Source organism: Primulina huaijiensis, chromosome 3 (genome assembly GCF_012295235.1).
Source record: "Primulina huaijiensis isolate GDHJ02 chromosome 3, ASM1229523v2, whole genome shotgun sequence".
In the NCBI taxonomy this organism is placed as follows: Eukaryota; Viridiplantae; Streptophyta; class Magnoliopsida; order Lamiales; family Gesneriaceae; genus Primulina; species Primulina huaijiensis.
Window position 1 is genome coordinate 1883787 of NC_133308.1, and position 5608 is coordinate 1889394.

The 5608-nt window shown below is 33.2% G+C and overlaps 1 non-coding gene and 1 pseudogene across 1 annotated transcript; both read left to right on the top strand.

Moving 5' to 3' along the window:
• The first annotated feature begins 269 nt into the window (after window positions 1–269).
• LOC140972938 (serine/arginine-rich SC35-like splicing factor SCL30A) lies at window positions 270–4317 on the top strand (annotated as a pseudogene).
• LOC140974682 (small nucleolar RNA Z102/R77) lies at window positions 942–1017 on the top strand. Its single transcript, XR_012174839.1, has one exon. It is a non-coding gene; the product is annotated as a small nucleolar RNA Z102/R77 (small nucleolar RNA).
• Window positions 4318–5608: the final 1291 nt, after the last annotated feature.

Sequence of the window (5608 nt, forward strand, 5' to 3'; positions counted from 1 at the left end):
GACAAGATAATAATTTATTTTTTTAAAAAATAATTGGAATTGAGAAAATTTGAATAATTTTTCCCTAAATCGAAATTATCATAAATAAGAGATTAAATGAGAAATTTTTAAACAAATTTATTTTCCAATAATTTTCTTAATCTGTATAAAAACATACACATTTTATCTTTATTTACGAGTAATTATTAATAAAAAAAGAAAAAGAAAAAGAAAAAAAAATTTATTATTCTACCGCATTTTTTTTAAAAAAAGAAAAAGAACATTTATTATTCAATCCGCAGAAATGCTATAAATGACCTAACCCTAGCGACATTTGCCGATGCGCATCGCTCAGTTCAACCCTAAACGAAGCCCTTTCGCCTTATTCCCTACGCCGCCCTCTCCTCTCCTCTCTCGTGTGAAGAACTCGAGAAATATTCTGTTTTGCGGTAAATTTTTCACATTTTTAGTCAATATAATTCACGCTTTTGGTTATATGATGGGATCAGGGTTTGTCATTAAGATGAATGTGTTTTCTTTGACCGCTTTAAGGTGTACCTATAAAACGTTGCTTTTTGAGTTTTGCTTCACTCCATGATTGTCTTGTAATGTTGTTGAAGGGTTTTTGCTATAGATTTTTCTCATCAACTGTGTGTGCTTATGTGATTTGAGTGCAGACCAGAAATTCATATTTTTTTACTTGATTTGTTACACTGTAGGAGTTGTGATTTGATGAATATGGTTTTATTTGTACGGGCTGGAGAGGATTGACATCCAATCATCAATAATCTCACATGCTATTTGAGATAGCTCTGGCTGATTGGTTCTCTTAGTTCAAAGTTTCGGAACTCTTTTTTTATTTGTTCTATGTAGTATTAATTTGGTTCATATTAGATAAACTTCCCTCCATGGTTATTTTTTTCAAAAAAAATTATGGGAGTTTGTGACTTATGGGTTCAGAAGAATGAAATGATGATTATAATCGTTTGATAGCTGATATGATGGCTATTTATGTGTATTAGCTCTAGATGATCATTCTATTTGTGCCCCATAAAACATTTAATTTTGTTTCCCCGTTGTGTTTTAAAGATTTTTTCCCCTTATAAAATCCTGAAGGTATTAGTGCTCCTCCCACAGAGAATTTTCTTCAAAAACTTTTGGGAAATTTTGAAGAGGTATGGTTTTATATGTACGGGCTGGAGAGGATTGACATCCAATCATCAATAATCTCACATGCACTTTGAGATAGATTTGGCTATTGATTCTCTTAGTTCATAGTTCATACCCCTTTTGTCTTTGTTCTACACGGTATTAGTATAGTTCATAAAAGAGAAATTTCCTTCCATGGTTTTCTCTCTATTTACCACTAATTAGTTATGTGTTATTTCATCCAAAATTATTTTTGTCGGCCAGGATATAGTTAGCAATAATGAGGGGCAGGAGTTACACCCCTTCACCACAAAGAGAGTATGGTAGAAGAGGAAGGACCCCTGGCCCCAGAGGACGTCATGATAGAGGAGATGCTCCTACAAGTCTCTTAGTCCGCAACCTTCGCCGTGACTGCAGGTAAGCTCTACCTAGTTTATATATTCTTGTCTACATCAAACCACCTTCCCAAACACACCCATGGCCAACACATAAAAAAAGAGAGAGTAAACAAATTAACAAGAAAGTATCTTGCTACTCTTGGAATTGTAAACTTGTGGTACTACTAATAGTTTGCATTGCCATAAACAGGCCAGAAGACTTGAGAAGGCCATTTGGAGAATTTGGACCTTTAAAGGACATCTATTTGCCAAGGGATTACCACACTGGGTGAGTGATTGTGTATTACCTGACTTTGTACGTATGCGATTTTCCGATACCTTGTTTCTTAGCTTCAGTGTAGAATGATCAAACCTAGATTTGTAATTATCAAATAATTTCTTTTACTTAAATTTTTATCTCGATGTTTATTATCATAGATGGATACCTTTGTTAAAGATTTTTGAAATTTAGCAGTGAATTAAGAGTTATGAAGACTTCAATGAAGTAGTAAGAGTTCTGTTGACACATTCTAGTTGTAAGGGTTCTCTTGTCATCAATCAAGTAGTAAGGATTTGAAGGTGATGTAAATGATATGATAATGAAGATTGGAAGGGAAATCTGGTTTGAATACAATGTGAAGATATCCAGATTTCAAGTCTTGAAGAATTTCGAGTCATGTTATATTATCCCTCACAAGGTTAGCTAGTGCTTGCTTATGCGCATATCATGGTCCTCCATATTCTCTTAATTATTTTGAACAAGTAATTTAATTTTTAACTATAAATTTTAGATATTTTTAGGTTCTCTTGACTGACTGATTTTTGTTTTTGAACTTCTCTACTTGCCTTTGTAGGCCTTTCATATTTTTATTTTTAACCATTTAATTGATTTGTGACTAAAAATGTTCGAGATTTGTAGGTGGTATGCACTTCATTTGTATATTTCCTCTCTCCATCAAAGAAACTTTTCCAGTGTTTTCTTTTATCATTTTGTCCCGTCGGTTTTCAGTAGACATTTTTTGGACTCGAAAACTCTCCCAAAACATTTAATTTCCAAGGTTTTGACGGGCATCTGCTGATTGGGATATTTCACTTTATCTGACATTCAACTGCTGAGGATACTGTTCTTTGAAAATATTCTCAACAGGCTTTGGATTGGCCGTGTATTTGCTTCAATCATCACAAACTGTGGCACACTGACTGTCTACTTTCTCTCCCTCTTCTTGTTTACAGTGAGCCTCGTGGCTTTGGATTTGTCCAATATGTGGACCCTGCTGATGCCGTGGAAGCTAAGTACGAGATGGATGGTCAGCTTTTGCAAGGTCGGGAGCTGACTGTTGTTTTTGCGGAGGAAAACCGAAAGAAGCCAGGTGAAATGCGACAGAGAGAACGAGGAAGGTAAACTCTGATTCTATTTATCACAATGTGCTTGTCTGTTCATTTGTTAAAAAAAGAACTTACCCAAGTACTTAACTGGTGGTTAATGTTTATTTTAACCCTGGATGGAAATTCGAAAACCATACTGTTGATAACTGGGTTCATTGGTTGGCCGTCTTTAAGTTGATTTATGGCATCAGTGTACTTCAGAAAGATTTTAACATTACTATCTGACCTATGAACAGATTAATGAGAGAAAATAATTCTAATGAAGACACAGATTATAACTAGTAGAATTTCAGTTATTGCATTCGACTGCATGCATAGTCCATTATCTTTTTTTTTCTGTCCAAAATGGAATTTCTACATTTTTTTGTGTGGTTTGTCCTACCAGAATATAATATACTAAATAGAAATGGAGCCATACTGTAATGGATTTTCCTAAAGAGATATCTGTGGGCAAAATGCCTTGCTCTTAACTATGTACATGTGGTCTTGATGATTATGATTTGAAAGTTTGCGACTCAGGTTAAGAGTTAATTGGCACACACACTAAGTGTACATGAATAAGCAGTTTTACTTGGTGCAAGTAAATTGACTTTGTTAATCTGAATTAGTGCTGACCACCGTTCATCTGTTGCAGGGGACGTGTTTATGATCGAAGGAGATCACCTCCACGCTACTCGCATTCGCCTCGTTAATCTCCATCCCCTCCTACACACCATGGAGGGTCTCAATCTGGCCGTGGTTACTACTCTCCCAGGGGAAAATACTCGAGGTAGAAAGGGCAATAGTATTTTACTGTATTATCTATAACTTATGCCGAGGGAGAATGATACTACCAACCCTTTTTAAGCTGACTTGCAATGTCCAAATAGCTTGATTTTGCCATCTATGTCTCAGGAAATTAGCAGTTATCTTATTTGGATGCCGCCTACTCATTTATTTGACACTTGGCGTGATATATATTCACAGGTCCAATTCACCCCGAGAGCAAAGGGGAGGTAGAGAGAGACGATCATACTCGCGTTCTCCAGTGCAAGAACATTCTCCACCAAATGATGGGCCAAGGAACCTCAACGGGAGTCGAGTGATTAGACGTTCACCTTATGGCTCTAGAAGCCGCAGTCAAAGCGCAGGTCGGGGCCATTCCCCAGTTATGGTACGAAGCCCAAGCCGCAGCAGAAGCAGGAGTCCCCATCCTGCAGAGTATGCAAGGGAGCGCAGAAGGGATAGGCCTCGAAGCTAATGAATGAATGTCGGGAAAAAGTCGTGAAACTGTGTGATTTCTGAACTTCAAAATTTGTGGGTTATCTGTTTTAGCTGTCTTTTTTCAATTGGACTCGAAAACTTCAAACTTTGGATGTGCTGTTATTCTCTGGTATTGATGAAATCTTTTTTCACCGAAGTATATAAACAGGCTTGTCCATATATGGTGTCCGGAATCCTGGTAAATAGGCCCCGTCCACTGTTGATTTGACTCTGAAAACCTGGATCGAAAATTTCATATCCACCCTTTGATTTTGATAGCTAAAAATTGAAAAAATTTGGATTGTACGCAATTTTTTACCAAATTTTTTTAAATGAGGAATAATATGTACACTTTTTTNTTTTTTTTTTTTTTTTTTTTTTTTACATTTTGCTTTATAAATTGGCAATATTAACCTTTGTTTATCTCGTTTTATTAATGACTCGCTTATTGCCAGAAACTACATATCTTCAGAAATTACTAAAAAATCATCTACTTTGTTAATATTTATAAATAAAAAATAAAACAAGAATAAATTTTAAAACTATTATAAAATATATTGATTTTTATTTTTATTTCATCTAAATATATGTTTTATTTCATCCAAGTATATGTATTAATAGAAAACTTGATTTTTTCAAATAATTATGAAAAGAAATATAGAGGTTAACAATCTTAATATTATAAAAAAGTGGTTGACAGAGTTTATAAGTTCTAAAAAACAACCTATAAGCTATCATAATTTATTTGATCAACTGTTAAAATAAGTTGTTTGACGGCTTATAATTTGCTTAAAAAAAGTTGAGATATGAAATATTTTTATAAAAAAATCTTATTTTTATATTTAATTTCTAAAAAATATCCTTATTTATATTTTTAAATAACCATTTTATCCTCGCTTCTTAAATCACCACTTTATCATTTTTTTTTTCAAATTTAAAATACGGTTTTGTTCTATCTTTTTATTAAGATATAAAAAACATAAATGTTCATATTTTATTGAGTAAATTACTGAATACAGTTTTTTTTTATTAATATTTTATTTACACATATTAACATTAATAATAAATAATTTTTCTCCAAAAAACGTAAATTTTTCTAAATATAAATTAAAATAGATTTATTATTTTTAAAATATTAAAATTATAAAACTATTTTGAGAGCCTAAGATCAAGGAAATCACTTCAGCTATAGTTCCTAGACTTTGATAGTAAGTTGAATTTATTCCTTGAAGCAATACATGAGTATAATATGGTTTTAATCAGAATTTCAAAATTACTCTTGTTCAGTTATCACATATGTAGCTAGAACAACAAGTTCTTTTCATGAGTTTTAATGATGTCATGTTGCCAAATGACTATCTTATAAATTCATGAGTTATCAAGTATATGTAAATGATACGAGCTATGTGGCTTAACAGATAAAATAACTACGGTAGTAGTTGTACCATATTAACTACAGTGACAGTTGTGTCAAT